The sequence below is a fragment of the Agelaius tricolor genome, unplaced genomic scaffold, assembly GCF_023055355.1.
Source record: "Agelaius tricolor isolate 1412-34295 unplaced genomic scaffold, bAgeTri1.0.p SCAF_1, whole genome shotgun sequence".
NCBI classification, from domain to species: domain Eukaryota; kingdom Metazoa; phylum Chordata; class Aves; order Passeriformes; family Icteridae; genus Agelaius; species Agelaius tricolor.
This window is the reverse complement of record NW_027269261.1, coordinates 2961612-2980400: the sequence shown is the minus strand read 5'-3', so window position 1 is coordinate 2980400 and position 18789 is coordinate 2961612. Positions and strand designations below refer to the sequence as shown.

Below are 18789 nucleotides of genomic sequence, written 5' to 3'. Positions count from 1 at the left end.
CTAAGTGTGTCCAGGGCAGGGGAGCTACATCCGCTGGGTTTTTCCTTAGGAGAGGGTCACAAAATGTTTATTTTTTAATTAATGGCAAAGGTACTGAGAAACTTTTCAGTCAATTAATTAAATTTGGGGTTAAACAAAAAAATAAAACAAAACAAAACAAAAAACCCAAACCCAACTATTGGTTCCAGGGTGATAATTTGTTTTTTGGAAGGTATTTTTAGAGAGGGTAAAATTCTGATTATCTGAAGCTGGGCCCTGGTTCTATGTTTAGGTTTCCAAATAAAGAGCTGTGTGCCCAGCAAGGTGAGTCACCGATGGACTGAACCTGAGCTCCTTCCAGCACAAACAGTTTGGGTTTGAGCCTGAGGCAGCCCCCAATCACCCTGAGCCTGGAGCTGCTGCTTTCCTTCTGCTCTTTGAAGCAGCTTGTCCTGCTGTGGGCCTGGTTCTGTTGTGGGGACAAGGAAAACCCTGCAGAAGCACCTGCAGAAAGCCTTCTCAGTGTGCTCAGTGTCTTTAGCTGCATTTTGGCTGATTAGGGTTTTTCCCTAGCATCCCAGCAGGCTACTTCATGTTGAATTCCCAGCTCTCCTGTGACCCAGGAGCCTTTCCCATGGCTCTTTGAGAGGAGGGGCCTGTCCAGGCAGGCTGTGTTTGCCCATTTTCCAATCACATATGAGAATATCTCATCCTGGTTTTGGGAGGTTCTAATGGGGTCCCTTTCACCTTGTTATTTCCAAGGCCTGAACCAGGAACTTTTGCTCTTCTGCAGAGCTGAGAGGAGAGGAAGTGGCTGTTCCTTGAGGAGCAGCTTCAGTTCCTGAAGTGCCAGTGCCTATATCTTCCAGAAAAGGCCACTGGAGCAGTGCTTTAGTGATGCCTGTGGCCAGGCTGGGATCTGCCCATGGAACCCTGGTGCAGATGTTGTTTCCAGCCACCTGGAACCCTTCCCACCACACCAGTAGGGTCACAACCACCCACTTCTGTGCAGAAGGTGTAGGAAATATCCCATCAATTGCTGTCAACTCTCAGAAGTCCTTTTGGGGGTGAATTATTGTCTGCAGACATCCAGAAAACTTGGTCCCCTAAAACTTTAATGCTAATGCTGTCAGCAATGCAGAATTCCAGCATCCAGGGTTTTACATTTAGTCCTCCTGGCTCATCTCTCCAAGGGGGCTCCTACAGGCTGAACGTGCAGTGCACTGCATGTGAAGGTGTTTATTAGCCCATTAGCCATAATTAATGGCAAGGCAGCTACTGAGGCTGGGGCTGTCCCAGGCAAAGCCTGCACCTTCTCTTTTCATATCCATGCCCCAGCATGAATTATATCATGTTCATATTCAGCCTCTCACCATCAGAGACCAACAAAGTGGCTTGGGTTGGGATCTCCTCTTTCAGGCCATAAACATATGATCCAGCCACCCCATAAAGTACATTCCTCCAGCTCTCCATGAATTCTCAGCCATAGCTGTGGCATGCAGTGGGGTTTGAGTCTGGTCCCTGCAGCTGGAGAAATCCTGCCCAGCACAGCTCTAAGGCATGGTGTGAAACAGGCACTGGAGCTTCACTGGTGAGTTTTGCCTCTGCTGCAGTCACAACTTCAATTATTTTGTTAAAATAGTGGATACTGTGCCGCTCCCCTACTTCCATGCAGGGGTTCAGGGACAAAGCTCCCTGAATGCCACAGTTTGCTGTGGTGGGAGGTGCAGGATGGAGGTGAGGGCACTGGTGGGCCGGGCACCTCCCTGGCAAGTCCTCCCTGCCAGGAGTGCTGCAGCCTTGTGCATTTGATCCTTTAATTGGCCCATGTGCAGGCTGGACAGCTCTCTCTTTATTATTGTTATTATTATGCAATCAGACACTACTTACCTTCAGAATGTGCTGAAGATGCACTATTTATACAGAAACCATGCACACCAAGACCCATTTTCTCCATGGTGATTGCAGATAATGTGGAAAGCTCTGCTTTGATTCATTAGTAGAGCAAAAGACATAGTCAGGATTATTTGGTGTAATTCACAGCACTTCAAAATGCATATATTTTCATAATACTCTAAATTTACCACTTGGGCTGGTAACTCTAGCTTTGCTGTAGTGCTGTCATCTTAAAATTGGGGTGGTGCCATTATTTCACTGGAACAGGCCAACCTGGAAGCTCATTTATTGTGGCATTTGTGGTGAGTGACCATTGTGGAGTGTTTGTAAAACTGCTCAGAGCTCAGGAGGATCCCTGGCACCTCCAGAGCCCTCAGAGTGAAGGGGAACCAACAAGCTGAAAACTTTTTTTCATACAATCATAGAATGGTTTGGGCTGGATGGGAACCTTGAAAATTGTCCAATTCCAACCCCCCAAAAAGGCAGAACTTAGGGGAAAAAAATCGAAGGAATTTTGTTTCTTGGGTTGAAAAACAGAACCATTGAGTTAATTTTAATGAGTTCATTTTGTTTAGGAGAAAAGTATCTTTTAGTTATTCTTTTGGATAAAATTTTGTGCTGCATATACTCAGTGTTGTTTTCTGACAAGGCGAGTAAGCGAAACTCCTCAGATTAGCATTTCTTATTTCATCTCCTTTCCTTTCTTGCCTTATCAGGACCATCCTTGGGCTGCACTGACCTGGCCACGACTTCATCCATGCCAGTTGGATGAGCCTCCAGATTCTTGCCACTTATATTCACACAAACATCCAGCTCCACCCTGTGAAAATCTGAGTTTAAGCCCAGCTTTAAAGATAGAGTTTCAAAAACTCTTTCTAACCAATAGTAACCTTTGGCAAATCCTTATCATTTCCAAGTGTAGGTACAGATTTTTTTTCTAAGAATGCAGATGTCAATTTCTGACAGCCATTTAGAATTGTTTCACCCAACCATCATGTGCACATAGACCTCAGCACCCTCACAGCAAGGCTTGTCCACTGGAGACAGGATTTAAAATATCACTGCTTAAGTGATTAAACTTACCTTACACTGCTGAGGCCACCATGTGGGGGTTTATCCTTTCCTCCTCTCACCACTCATCTCTCTGGGACTTTGCTTAGCACTGTGGGGTATCTGCCCACCTCTGGAAATCAACTGTATAATTTACATCTCTGACTTCAGTTGCTTGGTGACCAGGGCTTTTCTTTTAGTACCACGGATTAAAATGTTCCAGTTGTCACCTGAAAATCTTCCTCAGCCCATCCTGGGAAAAGGCAACGTGGCCAGACAAGCTTCTCCCTCAGTTCCCACCTTCTCCCACCTCTAAACCTGAGGTCACCCATGTACCTGATTTCCCAACTCAATCCCTCTAATCAGTTACATATTTTTAAATAATTGTCTGAAAAAATGGACAGAAATTATGAGGCTCATTACCAGCTGCCTTCACTGCTGCCATTCCCCCATGTATGTACTTACTTGCTTCTCTGTCTTAACACCTGAAATGTTTGGGAAAAAATTTAAACATGGCCAATGACTGCATTTAATGCAGGAGCTTTGGCACCTCTGGGCTCTGTATTTATAGCTCTGTCATGTTTCTTCCTTGTACTGACCTGGAGAAGAAGATTTTTTTTTTTCTTATCTGATGAAAAGGTTGTCTGTCATGATGTGGTTATTGCAGTACAAAATATTGCCTAAAACTTGACCCTGAACAAAATTTGTACAAGGACAGTTTACCCCAGAATTCCAAGGAGGTTAAATCCTCCTCATGCTTTCCAAAGAGGGGAGCTGCTAGGGGTAAATAAAACTGGGGTGAGTCTCAAAATCCATCATGGAGCCTCAATTTTAAATGCAGTGTCTGATCCTAGCTGAAGCCACTCTGCTCCTAGTGTTACTCCACTGTACTTGGAGTTTAGCGTGGATTAACATGGAATTTCATTGATGGGTGAGTCAGAAATTTAAAAATTACATGTAATAATCATGGTGTGTGGCTTGAAGAACATCCAAGGTACTTTAAGCCTTATCAAATGACAATTGTTCAATGAGTGTTGCCAACCAAAAAGTGTTTCCAAAAGTGGAATAATTTCTAACTAATTAGGACCTTCACAAATTTCCCATCCCCTTCCATTTGCGTTGTCCATGAACAGACTGTGATTTTTCTTTTTTTTTTTTTTTTTCCATTAGACATAATTATTCCCAAAGTCTTTTGTGGAGGGAGGATAACTTTTCCTGCCTCTGAGACATGATACTTGTGAAGCAGACAGGAGGGGCTGTGCTCACAGACTGCTTACATAGGGCTGGTTCTTTTCCCTGGTTGAATGGATGTGACTTAGGGAAGTTTCCCCATTTAAGTTGTGTTATTTGTTCAGAAGTTCTCTCTGCAAATATTTTAAGTGATCTGGTTCATTCACTGTCAGAATGGCTGGAGGTAGCAAATGCAACCCCTGGCTCACTGAAATGCACAGGAAATATTTCATATGGCAGTGCAGGAGTTTATTCTTCCAAAATGGAGAATCCTTAGTTAAGGGCTTAACCATAAAATATTTACTCACACTGCTGAGTCCCTCATCTGCCGCTGCTCGTGGGCCCTTTATGAGCAGTTACCCGAGCTCCTCCCCAGCACTGCAAACAGGAACCTTCACTCTGGTGACTTTTTTAAGAGCGGCAGTAGAAGAAATGCACCTAAAGAACCGCTGTCCTTTTAAAGTCGAGTGCCCCCACTCCCCTGGCCGAAGGGAGGCTGGGTGGTTGGTTTTTCAGGGAGACACAAAGCCAAGAGGGCTCTGTTTTCACATGCTAATGAAGCCCAAGGTGACAGGAATTTGGCAGAGCCTGATCCCAGCAGCTGCGGGCCAGGATGGAACTGGCCAGGGCATTACATTGAAGCATCCCTAGATGCTTCACAAGCCTAGAGCCTGATCCTAGAACTTCATCAGAAATGAATCCAGTGCCAAATGCCCTCACCATAGCCCAGGATTTTGGCAAAGTGTTCTTCAGATTAAGTGATAAATATTTTGGTAATTTAAGAGCCCAGTGTTCAGAGGCTGGATCGTTTGCTTTCTTTCCAGAAATACTCTGGAGGTGCTCAGTGCCCAGTGAGCTTCCAGGGTGAATCATCACTAAAGGGTACACTCACCAGAGGAGATGCATTTCAGAGCACTTGTGCTGTGCATCATTAGGGATCATCTTCAAACTTTACCAGTGCTTCAGAAAGGAAAAATTAGAAAAATGATCAGAGCAAATTATAAATTTTTAAAGCAAATTTTTGAAGTTCAGGTCTTGTGTGCCAACCTCATCCCCCTGAGGCACAAACACAATTGCCCCACATCCAAGTCAGTGGGGCTGCTCTGAATCCCAGTTAGGGGATGCTCTGACCATTCAGGTGCCACAGGAGCAATAGCTCTGTCCCAGCAGCGCCACTCACTGCACTGAGCACAGGAAGATGTGCCCACAAACAGCTCCTGCAAAGTAAAACCAAGCAGAAAGACCAACCTCTGCCAGACCAGGTGATTTATTTACCTTCAGGTGAAGCCCAGCTGTTCTTTGCCACTTCTTTCTGGACAGGAATTCAACTCTGCATTTTAATGAAAACATTGGAAATAAAACGTTTTCAGGTGACAGAAGAAATTTCAAGTTCCTTAAGATTGCTGTGAAATCAATAAGTAAACAAAGACAGGGTGTGCTAGTCAGTCACCTCCCTTTCCTTTTTTCCCCCCCAGAAAGCCATTTCCAGCTGGATTTTCCCCAAGATGTTAATATTGTACTTGGTTTAATGCTGACTGAAGCAAGGTAGCAAGTGGTTATTGCAGGCCTGACATGCCTGCTCTGCCAGGGAACAGCGTGAGCTTTCAACTCAGAAAACAAGGTGAACTTTGTTGGGTCATCAATCTGCTTTTGCCTGCCTTGGCCAGGTATGTGCTCACAACGAGGATGACTTTAATTCAGGACCAGTTTATTTGTACTTTCCTTAGTCAAGGCCTGAGTGGTAAGCGTGGAAAGTGTTCAACCCCAAGGTTTTGGGGTTTTTTCTGGAAAACAGGAATGTTCTTCTTTTGAAGAACTGGTCAGAAGTTTGTAGTGGTAGTTTTGTAGGCAGTTTGCTCACAGAGCTGATGTTCCTGATTGTGAAACAAGAAGCTGAAACATTTTAAACAGAGCCAGGCAAAGGCAATCTTTCCATTTCCTGCTTCCTAGAGTGCACTTACGAAGGAGAACCACTCTTTAGTTGTTCCTCTTCAGCATGAATTCCTGTTCCATCTCCTTCATTCCTCAGTTCTAGTCCTCAGATCAGAGGCAGGAATACAGCTCCATGTCTCTGTAATGTGACACAGAACCAGCACTGAAAATGGGCTTTATTACATGGTGCCACTATGTTGATTTAGTTGGATATTGCCTGAGAAATAATATGCAAAGTAAAGCATTACTCACAAAGGTGTGCACCGTACTTAAAAATATACCTTTAGTGCTCAGGGTCCAAACATTCCTGTTTTCTCTTTCAAATACTTTATCAGCTCCATTTCCCCTTGGTTTTCTTTCTTTAAGCCTGATGCTGCTCCTAGGAGTGTGTGCTTGTATTTGTGGGCATGTGTAGGCCCATGATTGTTTCTACTGCTGAAGTTGGCAACGTAGTTACTGTTTTCCAAGCTCAGTTACTATTTTGGCAAACCATGGGTATTTGGGGATATGAAAACTGCTCAGCCGCCTTAAGGAAAAAAATTCCATAGGTTTTTGTTTCCATACTTTCCAGTTTTCCACTCATCAGTGGCAGGCTCATGTTGAAAAATGTGTTTCAGTGTCAGAACTTCTGAAGAGCAAACCCCAGCAGTAGGGAGCATGTTCACCCTCTCTGAGTAGCACTGGCTGCTGTAAGGGAATAAATAACAAATAACACAAGCAGATGAATATTAACTAATACCAAAGCACACCTACCCCTCTGAATTGCTTTCTCTGTTCACATTCTTGCCATTTGAGCAGCAGGGCAGCACCAGCTCTCCTCACATATTGCAGCCTGAGAAAACAGCTCCAAAGGGCCAAAAGAAGCAAATAAAATGTATTTGTTATTATGGCTGACCTTAGGCAGGCAGTATGTGGAGCTGCGGGAATCATTCACAGAATCTCTGATTATAAGTATGGTGATAACTGGTAAGACTGTGCTGAACTACTGTGAAACAATTCAGGTAGTCAGCAAACAGGGCTAATTGCTAGTTTGGGGGAGATTATGGGTAATTTACTGCCCACTGAGGGCTTCTACCTAAAAATAAGCTTTTTTTTTTTTTCCTCCCTTTGGACAGCACTTGCATGTTAATGTAGAATTCCTGATGCAATTACATGTGAAGAGGACATTCAGATGCACTTCCATAAATGCCCTTCTGCTTCTCAATTACATTAACTCTCTTTGTAGATCCTTTGATAGAAACCATGTTCTTCACTTTTTTTTAAATAGCGAACAGGCGCTGAGCTAGACTTTGCTGTTATCCGAGATGTCCCAATCAAAGGGCTGAGGGTAACACAATAAACACAAGGAAAGAAACTCCTGGTGCTTTCCAACACAAACGAACGGGGAAGTGTCAAGCGAGCAGCTACTGACAATTCCAGCCCTGAAACCAAATGTTCGTGTGTGAAACTCCACCTTTGAGAAGGAAGAACAAACACCCACAGAGTGTTTTGGCTATAATTACTTCATTTAAGGGGAAAAAGAAAAAAGTGCTGGATTCGGTTTGCTAAAGTCAAGACATTAATATTTTTGGCATGTAAAGATGTAAACCAAATGTTTAAATGAAATGTCATCCCCTGGGTTCACATTTGCCCACTGAACTATGGTGCACACCCTCCACAGACTTTCATACAATACACATTTTTCAGTTCATTGAAGAAGGCCCCTGCTGCTTCTCAAGGAAAACTAACTTGCAGAAGCAAAATAAATACTGGCGTGGCACTGCAGCAGCGGAGCCTCGGAGCACAGATGTGCAGCACTGCCGGCTTTTCCATCAGATAAGGAGCACCCAGACATAATCACTCCAGTGTCTGGGACACGGCGCACGCTGCGGCGCTGCCCAAGTATGGCCTGACAGACACATGCAGGGAGTGCTGGGGCTGGGAGGCAGGGAGCTGACAGCACTGCAGAGCAAGCCTGTTATGTCTATGGCCAAATGTTTGTGTAATTTAGCCTGGGCTTTGAAATAGCCTCAGAAATCGGGGCACAAATGGAGCTTTGTGAGGAGCTGTCATGGGTGTACCTGCACCAGGAAGCTTCCGTCGGTCCCCATCCAACCAGCGGGGCTGCTACAGGGCTGCTCCTGGAGAAAAACTTTATATATATATATATATATATATATAAAGTTTTTCTTTAAAGGCCAGCAAGATGGTTAGAGGGGTGGCCTTCATGTGAAGGCCAGCAAGATGGTTAGAGGGGTGGAGCACTCCCATGAGGAAAAGCTGAGAGAACTGGGGTTGTCCAGCCTGGAAAAGGGAAGGCTCTGGAGTCACCTAATTGTGGCCTTCCAGTTCCTGAAGGGAACCTGCAATGGGACACAGACTCCAAGGGCCTGGTGTGACAGGACAAGGGGGAATGGTTCCAAATGGAGAGGAGGTTTAAATTGGCTATTAGGAAAAAAAAATCTTCCCTGTGAGGGTGAGCAGGTCCTGGCACAGGTGGCCCAGAGAAAGCTGTGGCTGCCATCCCTGGAAGTGTCCAAGGCCAGGTTGGGCAGGCCTTGGAGAAGCCTGGGACAGTGGAAGGTGTCCCTGCCCAGGTTTGAGATGAGCTTTAAGGTCCTTTCCAACCCAAACCATTCTGTGATTCTGTGATATAAATGTGTATTTATATCTATATATGCACACACACACAGATATACATACAGATATATACACACACATGCACACACACATATATTATATATATTTGGCCTCATGTTTAATTGTGGACCCTGGCCCTAACTGTACTGTGGCATGCAAAGGGTTACTGCTGGCTGCTTTTAGGTAAGACACCTCTAAAAAAGCAAAAAAAAAGGTAAATGTAACCCTACAGAAATACAGCTCCTAGGGCCTGTGGTAGTTCCTATTAAGATATACAAAGTATCTCAGCAAGGGAAAATTTAACTTACATACAACACATGATTTTAAGTAAAGAAATATTGATGGAGTTGGGGGGGGGGACGGACAAGTATTTTTTTAGCTCTAATTTATGGCTGAGCAGCTTCATTTTAGGTACTTCATGGGAATATTTTAAACCAAGCCTGCATAATATTAAAATAAGTTAAAATGTATGTAAAATTTATGAGAGCATGTCAGGTGCAATGCTTGATAAAGTAAGTTTAATGCTTCAGAATTTTTTTCTTCAGGCAGAGAAAGCTGAATCCTGCAATTCTAGGTTACAGTATAATTTTAGAAACTCTTTTCCATTATACCATTCTTTTATTAATGAGATCCAACCCAATTTAACAAAAAGAGGTAAATTCCTAAAGAGTTTGTGGAAAGTCCTCAGCAGGTTGGAAGCTGGGAGTGTGTGATAAAAGGGGGTATTCTCCTGTTCATAGGATCTATTCCATTTTACAAAAACACAGGGGAAATCAATTCCCAACAAACTTTCCAAGGGTGCCTCTCCAGTGCGGTTTTCCTCCTGGAAATGCCGCCCGGCTCCGTGAGCAAACAAAAGCTTTGGCAGCTGACAGGGGCTGTACATCACTTTGAAAACTCTTCATTTACTGGGGGTGTGTCATATCGCTTCATTGTGTGACGCTCCCAATTATCGTGACAGAGCTAAGTGACAAAGTACTGTCACCCCACTGCAGATCCAGAGCAGCTTCTTCCCATTTTTCTGCCTGGTCATGGGAACGTTGCTGAGCCGGTACAAAGGAGCGGCAGGAGCTGCAAACAGGGGCTGCAATGGCTGCAAACTGCTCTGCTCTATTAAAAATTCAGCTCCTCGGCAATATTAAATCTGAATTTACTTCCATCAAACAGAAACTTAGCATATCTCATTCTTCCATTATAAAATATTGACATCAGGAAGAGTGAATCCTGAAATGAAGATTATAGATGAAAACTATGTGCTTGGTAATTATCATTTTTTTTCTTTGTTATTATTCCTTTCCTCTGAGGATTGCACAGGCTGTTGCAAACAGTAATGAAGTTAGCATGCAATGCCAATGCAAAGTGTGCTGCAAAGTTATTCCTTCCCTCATTATGGATGAGGGAGGCGAGACAGGGGGAGGAGGGAGATTTCCCCAGCCAAACCCGCACGCGGGCGGGACAGCCCCCTCCTCACGTCTTAATCAGCATCCCTGCTGAGGAGACCCTCAGTGCCATCTTGTTTCTGTCTCCTTTTGTTCTGCCATTTCCCTGGGTTTTTTTTAGGTCTGTACTGGAGCTCAGAGCTATTAATATCAATGACACTTTTTTTGTCACAAACCAAGCAGCCGGTTTGCAAATCCTTTCACTGCCCTGTAACACTCTCAAATAACCAGAGCACTGGAAAACAGAGTTCCAGGCATGGAAATGTCCAACTCCTCATCCCAACAGCCCTTCTTGAGGCCTGACACCACAGTGGGAAGAATCAACATGCTGGCCAACCTGCATTGGGATAACCCTTTGGTTCCTGCCTGTGGAGACAGCCCGTGGCTTGGGATGGCTTCCACCGCAAGAGCCATGGCACCACGCCCTGAAATTCCCACCTGGCTGATGAACTTAGTCCCAGCTGGTGCCTCTCTTTGAGGTGACCACGCAGAGCAGTCCCACTTGGTGGGATGGGGTTGTTTGAGGGCCTCCTCCACATCCTCTTGAGCGCTGCTCGTGGCCTGCAGATGTTCCTGAGGAGTGTGATGTATCCCAGGTGCGACATCGCATACCAAGCCTGTCTCATGTGCTTCCTACCAAAATCAATCCAAGTCAATAAAGTGCCCACCCTCCTCCCACTGTGCTTGCAGAGGTTCAAAGCAGGACCAATTACTCTTAAGGTGGACTTGTCAGGTGTCAGATGAGAACAGAGAAGTTGAAGCATTATGTATAGAAACAGATTTATTTAGAGGACTTGAAGAATTTGTTTTGCTATCAACAGGTCTATAAGAAGTGCTTTTATAGTAGAGTCCAGTAGAAACTGATACCTTGCAAAATGATAAGGGGATGTTGTTTGGGGTTTTTTTCCCCTCTTCTTTTGGTACCAATCAAACACACAACTGCCCCCCAAAGCACATAAACTCACACCCAAGCTCAAGGCAGCCATGGCAGTAAAGCTCCTGACCTTGAAGGGCATTTGATCACAACCCTTCTTGCTAAACACATCCCCTTTCTGGTCCCCATTTCTCCAGGCTTCATTTATATATAATATATATAAATATCTTTGCCATGCACTCAGTTTTTTGTGTTTGGTTCCAAAATTAAGAACCTTGCCAGTCTCCAAGTCTAAATCTTCATGTGAACCTCTCTGTCCCTGCCAAGCCCACAGCATACAAATATCACAGCATATTATAATCACCCAAGATGTTCCCAAGTTTAACAGTTCTCATCCCAGAATACCAAACCCCTCTCCTAGCATTCCCAACAAATCAATATGCATTATTATTACATGCTCAGATACTACATCAGATTTCTGCTCATGCCAAAATTTCAGCTAGCTGTTCCCTGGAGTATTTATGCTTGTGTACTGTATTTAACAACAGCCCATTCAAAATGCTCGCAGCTCCTAGGAATGAAATGCACATAATTTAGGAATAGCTGTCTGGCTATTCAGGCATCATGCTGTGTCAAGGGAAAATTAAATCTCTGACTCTCCCCCTCTTCTAAAACAAACCTGTACTTTGCATCATATTTTGGGGAGCTGCACAGAAGTTTCATAAAGACCAAGTGGCCTTGACTCTTTTTTCCCTGTTTAATGGCAGTGCCTCCCCATTAATGCTCCAAAATGATACAGTAATTTGAAAAAAAAGCTCTCAGCATGCAGGCATTGTATCACATTAAGAAATCAGGATTTTCTAGGCACTGCACAGCATTAATTACACTGAGCATGCTGCAAATTTAAATTAAATGATATGCCATGTTCTGTTGTAAATATCAAAATGGATTGCGAGATAGAACCCCATATTGGCATTTGTGCACTGAACAGGATCAGAAAACCTCTATGATATGTAATTTCTTTTTATTTTAAGCATATGTGATGCAAATGTGGTTTTTATTTTCAGGAGTACCTTAGAGCACACACATGTACAGGTTAGAACTTGTCTGTCCTGAAAAAAAAACCCTAAACAAGCCCTTTCTTAATAATAACAACAACAACAATAAAAGAACAAAAAAAAAAAAAGCCCTCTTTGCTTTCATTTCCTTTCCAACATAAAAGAATAAATTATGCTTCTCTTTCCCTCCAACAAGTATTTACAATGTAGGGAATGGAGGGCACTGAGAGGAAAATGGGGAATACGAGGGGCTGGAGCAGGTCAGCAGGAAGCAGGAGGATCTGATTTTGTCATGTGGATTGGAGTACCAGGATCCCATAAAAATAAATAAATGCTGAGGGGGTTCAACTCACTCAAGCAGGGAAAGGCTGCTCTTCCAGCTGGAATTTCAGACAGGAGCAGAATGAGAGGTGAGCTGGGGCTGTCTTGACTCTGTGGTGATAAGGGAAGCCTGATTTGGTGATGCCATGGGAAGAAGTGTCTGAAGAGAATATAAACAATAAACAAAAGCTCTGTCAGTATGTGTATTTTTTTTGGCATATAGAACAGTTTTACAGTTCTATACTATCAGGTTGAATGGTCAGCAGCCTCTGCCCTTAACAACTGGATGAGGAGTTTTTCTGGTGTATTTTCACATATTTCTATGTGACTAATTACTAGACAAATATTTTATAACTTTGCACATCAGAGAAAGGATGGCAAGTTAACTTTTTAATTTATTTAACTCTATAGAAAAGTCCTTAAAAGTTAACTTTTAAATTTATTTAACTCTATAGAAAAGTCCTTAAAAAATTCTGTAATTTTTGGGGCTTATTTAAGGCCTTGATGAAATGATGAGCACTGAGCTGAGACCCACCGGTGAGTCTGAACTGGCACAAGGCATGAAGGAGACACAGCAAAACCGTGTGGGCAGGGACATGCAGAGTCACTGACTTTTCTTTTAACCCAGCATCACCACATTCTTTCTAAATTATCTTCTCTGTGTCTTTTGTTCCTAGGCCTTGTCTTCCTGCCCCATTTTGCAGCAGTCCTGTGTGTGGGAGAAGTACAGCTGTGGGAAGCCTGATGAAAAGAGGTGGTTGAACAACTGGCCTTCAGCTCTGTCACCTTGTTTTGGTGCTTGCAAAAAAAACCAAAAGAAAACAAAGCAAAACCAACCACACATACAAAAAAAAAGACAAAAAAAATCCAAGCCAAAGATAGTTTATGTACAGCTCAGGAAGCTCTCAGCAATGAGTGTCTGTGATTGAATAACACACCTACCCAAAATGACACTTCTTCTACTACTCACTGAGAAAATGAAGGCAGAGCAGCACACAAGGCACTGCTATTGCAGCAACAAGCAGCTAAACTACCAGGTATTTATTTTTCAATGTACACAATTATTGGGGGAGAATAAAAATTATTCTTTGACACTCTGACAGAGCTGTAAAAAGCCCTGTGCTTCCCCTACTCCCATGGTCCTGACAAGAAACACCTCACAAATTCTAATAAATAGAGAAAAGAAATAAATACTTTAACTACACAGCATCAGGTTTCAAATAGCTTCCTGAATCAGAAAGTGCTGCTAGTCCATCTTCCTTATTTCCACACTCTGTAATGGTGGCTCTCCAAAAGTCAAAGTGAGATGGATACTACAAGGATCACAGACACTACACTGGGAAACCAAGTATCAGTGGGTACATCCAGATTTATGGTAGGTGATGGCAGTAAAGTGAAAGTAAAACTGTTTGCACAGTCTGTATTGTTGGCCATTACTGTGTATTTGCCCTTTTTTCTTGCTTAGCTGCAGCTGGAAGAATGGAAAATTGTACCTTCTCTACAGTATTAGAAGACACTTTGTGATCGTAAGGTCAATCAGACTGGTTTAGCTGCTTGAGGTATTTATGGCACCATCACTCAGTGTCTTTAAGGAAAGGTTAGATACATTTATGGGAAAGGTATTTTGCAGAAGCTTTCCTGCTTCATAGAGGTCTTGGACAAAATGACCCAGGAGGCCCCTTCCAAGTCTATCAAATGTGGTTCCCTGATTGATGCTGTTTCCCCCCAAAGTCTTTTCAAAACACAAAGCACTGTTATAAAATTTAATATGATACACTATATAACTTTAACACAATGCCATTTTCTTATAGGAAATGGTTAGCTGGTAGCACAGGAGCCTCGTGCAAGAGGAAAAAAAGGTAGAAAAAAGAAATTGCAGTGCAGTTTCTCTGCTGAGGGATATCGACTGTAACATTTACTCTGTGTCTGAGCATGGACTCTCAGCTGTGCAGGGGGACACCAAGCCAGGGAAGGGTATAAGGAACCCAGGCTTATTTATTTCTCCAGAAAAGCCTGACAAGGCCTGAGGTAATTTTCTATGCTGTGCAATAATCATTCCCTCAATGCTGGGGAGCAAATGGACACCCAGCTCTCCTTGTAAATCACTGCTTGGTGCTGTAGCAGCTGGGCTGAGGCAGAGCTGCCTGGGGAGCAGGAGAGTCCCAGCCCTGCTGCACAGGCACAGGGCCAGAGCTCAGGTGTGTCCTGCACCAGGGAGGACACCCCACAAGGAGAAGAGCTGAGTGCTGTAACTCAGCACTCTGTGCCATGGCTCTGGCCTGGCATGCTCCCACCCCTGCTGCACCATGGAGCAGGGGGAGTGAATCCCTGAAAACTGCGAGTGCCAAAAACTGCGCTTCTAAAAAAGGGCAGCAGCACCCCTGGTAACGTGTTTGTCTGCTGAGTAAAGACTCAGCAAGAGAGCTTGGGCCACATTTCCCCTGTCTGAATACAAGATATTGTTTGTCAGGCAGAATGCTCTCCAGGTCTTCTATGTTTCCACCAAACCATTCAGTAAAATGATAATATTCTTCTCCCTACTATACTTCCTTTTTTTTTTTTTCTTTTAATTTTCTGAATGTTTTCTAAATTGACTTTTTTTTTTTTCCTTTGAAACCATTAACATATTTAAAAATTAAAGTCATGTGATGATTTTTAAAAAAACAACAAGAAAAACCCAACCAGATTCTCTGGGCCATCTGGTTGAAATGCTCTGGTCAGCCTCCACTGCTCTGTAGTAAGTTTTAATTTTAGATTTTCACAGGGGCAGAAAAAAACGAAAGAAAAAAATACCCAGAATTTTATTGAATTGGAGTTTACTCTCAAAATAATTTTATACTAACCTTTTTGTTTTCACTCCAACTGATTTAGTTAAATGCCAAACTCTTCTTCCAAAAAATCAGCTCCCAGCCCCCATCTTCTTGGGATAGCCCTGACAGGAAATAACAACATCCATACACAGACACTCTGAAGCCTTTTGAAGTCTCACAAATGTGAGCTGTTCCCTTTTGCAGAGCAGGCTGGGATTAACTCTTTTATTAACCTTATAACCTCATCCATGAGAAAGAAAAATAGCCAATCCCTTTTGTTTTATTTCTTTTAAAATCTGGATGCGTGCTGCCTTCTCTACCCAAACATTTGTGAGCTCACCCTACAGACAGGAGTAAAAGAGCCCATGGAAAGCCTCCTCTCCCTGAGGAGCTCCCCAAAGCCCCCCTTGGGCCCTCCCATTATGTTGCACTCAGTGTCAAATTTTGTGTTTTCACTGGAAAATATTTTCATTTCACAGGAGGGTTGTGTCTCTCTGTATTGGTGGGAGCAAATAACAACCTTTTGGTCCCTTTCAACACATTGCATCAATGTATTTTCCTGATTCCCATGTCAAAAAAAGCATCTTTTAGCAGAATGAAAAATCTGACCTGGGTGTAATCCTGACAGGGCTCCAATTGCTCATCCTTAGTTTCATCCCTGCACTGCAGCGCAGAGAAAGAGGCTCACATTGGAATAGCTCTTCTCACCAGTGTCAAAATGGTAAAAATTTGCTCAGAGAGTGACATGAGCAGGAATTTCAAAGGCAGGAAAATTTATCTCCTGCTCTTTGTCTTACACTATGGTGCACTGTGGTGGTTGGAAGATTTAACTTCCAAGCATCCCATCTATATAAATCCTAGTGGAAAACAACTCCCCAGCTTCTTTTTTTTTTTTTTGGTGTTGAGCTCAGCAGCTGGAATCTGCCAGGGAATGATAGCTAAGATAAGGATGGAGGAAAACTTTCCTGTAGCCTTCAGGTGTTGGTCAAGGGTCAGGATTAGGGAACAGCCAAAGCCAAACAGAGCTCTGTGTGTCACACAGGGTCACAGCTCTTTAGTTTGGGGTTTGGGCCAGTCCTGCCTCTGCCCTGCTCAGCTCAGCCCATTAACTGCTCTGGTGATACAGCCCCTCCTGGGCTTTCTGCTTTTCAAAGGTTTACACTCAGTTTAAATCTCAATCAAAAGCTCCACTTTAGCTTTTAGGAGGCCAAGACACGTAAAAGTCTCTGATGGGAAGGGCAAGTGAGGAAGGCAGAGTATCTCTCCCTTGCAAAGGCATTCAGATGCCACCTGGATGAGGAGTTTCCAGCTGCTTTGCTGGATAAACAGACACAGCACAGTTCTAATGTGCAGGGGTGCCCTTCACACCAACAGGCAGAGAAAAGAGGCAATGGGAAGAGTAAGAGGCACCACAATAAAAAAAGGCAGGAGATCCAAGTGAAATTTTACCCTCTTTGATTTTTGAAAATGGGAAAACCCATTCGGGATCAGGGATTTCCAGACTGGGCTGTATGCACCATTAATTGTTCCATGAAGCAGAGCTGGTCTGCTATTGTTGCATCCTCCAAAAACAGCTGTTACTATGAGCTCTGTGGGACTCAAGAACTCCATTTCCCAGTTTTCACTTAGTACTTCAGTGATCATATATAAATAATAGTAATGATAATCATAACAATACCTGGCTTGCCATTACGTTGTACTCAGTCTTTGTGATGCTCTCTCATGATAAAATCTGGGTATTAAACACTTTAACTGAAACTCTTAATAAAACAGAGATATTTTTACTTGTGCTGTTATATTCACATTGTGATCACAAAGCACTTTACAGAATCAAATGGAAGTAGCCAGTCTGATTCTTCTATAGAGGATTTTGTGCATCTCAGCAGTGTGTAACAAAGCTGTACAGACAAGTAACTGTCAAACATACCATGTTTTGGGGTTTGTCCTGGCTGAGCAGCATCCAAAAGCTTGGGGTTTGTCCTTCAGATTGGCATCAAAGTCTGTAAAGCCACCACAAATTACATGACAAGAGGGACTGGATGATCTCACTGACTAGACAAGAACAGTCTGTGGTGTCTCATTATCAAGGTCCCTGGGTCAGAAAGAAAAAAGGAAAAAGGTTATAATTTTCCAGGTTTAGGAAAAAAGCCATGTAAGTCTTGGAGCTGAGTACTGAGCAGCCTCCCTGGGGTCACTGCAAGGGGACAAGGCAAATGCTCATGGTAAATGGTGCCCTCTGAGCTCTGAGAGGGTCTCCAGCTTTGGGCCCTGTACCAGGTACTTCTGGAGCTGTGAGACAGTGAGGGGCTTTGTTCCCTCCTGTATAATTGATAAATTACCATTGTTAGCACTAAACAATACAACTGAGCACAGAATGGAAACATGCTAATGCTTTATCCAGCTCCAGCAATTCTGCTCATGTGCTCACACTGTTCTTAAATGTGCTAGGTATTTGTTTGATGAAACAATAAGTTTTAGAAAAGAGAAAAATAAGAACTTCAAAGATAATAAAAACCTTGACTACATACTTTACCACAGGCAGCTGTGAATAAGCTTCAGTACTCTTTATTTTTAACATTCCAGATATGTAATTTAATGCAGGTCTAATGACAGTCTCGAACATACTGCTTTAATCGAAATTGTTCAAGCTCTGTTCTGTGACAAGGGCTCACAAGATACCAGCAGGGTTGTCCATTTTCCCCACTTCTGTAGGGAAAAGAAAAGGGAGGGGAGGGGGACACTCTTGAACTTATGTTGCTATTGATGTGTAATATACAATAAAAAAACAGTTAAATTTCAATTACCCACAGGTAATTATAATTTTATTGTTTGACTGTACTATGGGGAATTTTGTAATTCCCCAGACTAATAATTTTCTATAATTTTACAGGTTGTCAAATAAACTATTAAAGATTATCTTTGAAAAGGATTCTGCAATTGTAAGGACATATCATACTGTTCCTGTACATTATTAGTAATTAGAGATCCCTGGATAGTGAAATATCCACACTATATGCTAGCTGCTGGATACCATATTTTCTCACAGCCTCCTGTAATCTTGAACCAAAGCTTTCAAACTTCTCAGCCATTGTAGCCTAAGTCACGTCCAAACTTTTATTAATATTCACTGAGCACTCATTAAGCAATTCTGGTGTGTTCCATCCATTAAACCTGTGCTTCCTGACAGGGAAAAGCAAAAGCTTCCAGGTCCATCCCAGAGCACTGGACACAAACACAAAAGGGCTCATTCTGAACTCTGTCCCCTGAAGAGGAGATAGGGAAGAAGCAATGTTTGTACCAGCACAGAAGATGTGCATCTGCCCTGACAGTGCCTTCTGACAATGATGTGGCTTGCACAACAAGATGGAGTTGTGCTTCCTGGTTTTATCCTAAAAACATGCATAGATGCAGATATGCTGGGGATCAGCATCACATGTCCACAAGGAGGGGAATGGCAGGGGCAAGGTCTCCAGCCCACAAGATGCAAATGAACTTGGGGTATTCCCTCATGCTCATCAGCAAGTCCCCCCGATTTACTGGGGTGTTGGTGAGGAACTCCCCAGCCCAGTAGATACCAACAT

The 18789-nt window shown here is 43.1% G+C and overlaps 2 long non-coding RNA genes across 6 annotated transcripts in view; one reads left to right on the top strand and one right to left on the bottom strand.

Annotated features, from left to right (window-relative positions):
• The window catches only part of LOC139598555 (uncharacterized), a 436125-nt gene extending 418001 nt beyond the window's left edge, over positions 1-18124 (top strand). For 3 of the 4 annotated variants that reach the window (XR_011681965.1, XR_011681960.1, XR_011681949.1), the window contains one exon: positions 13076-18124. This is a non-coding gene — a long non-coding RNA (uncharacterized lncRNA). Of the gene's footprint in view, positions 1-1398; positions 5823-13075 lie in introns of all 4 variants that reach the window. The other variant, XR_011681953.1, reaches the window with a different exon arrangement.
• LOC139598653 (uncharacterized) lies at positions 5047-6909 on the bottom strand. 2 transcript variants are annotated; one of them, XR_011681985.1, is made up of 4 exons: positions 6841-6909; positions 6117-6226; positions 5431-5485; positions 5047-5115 (listed from the first exon to the last, which is right to left on the bottom strand). It is a non-coding gene; the product is annotated as an uncharacterized lncRNA (long non-coding RNA). The 2 variants fall into 2 exon arrangements; XR_011681981.1 differs by lacking the exon at positions 6841-6909 and having other exon boundaries at positions 6117-6458.
• Positions 18125-18789: the final 665 nt, after the last annotated feature.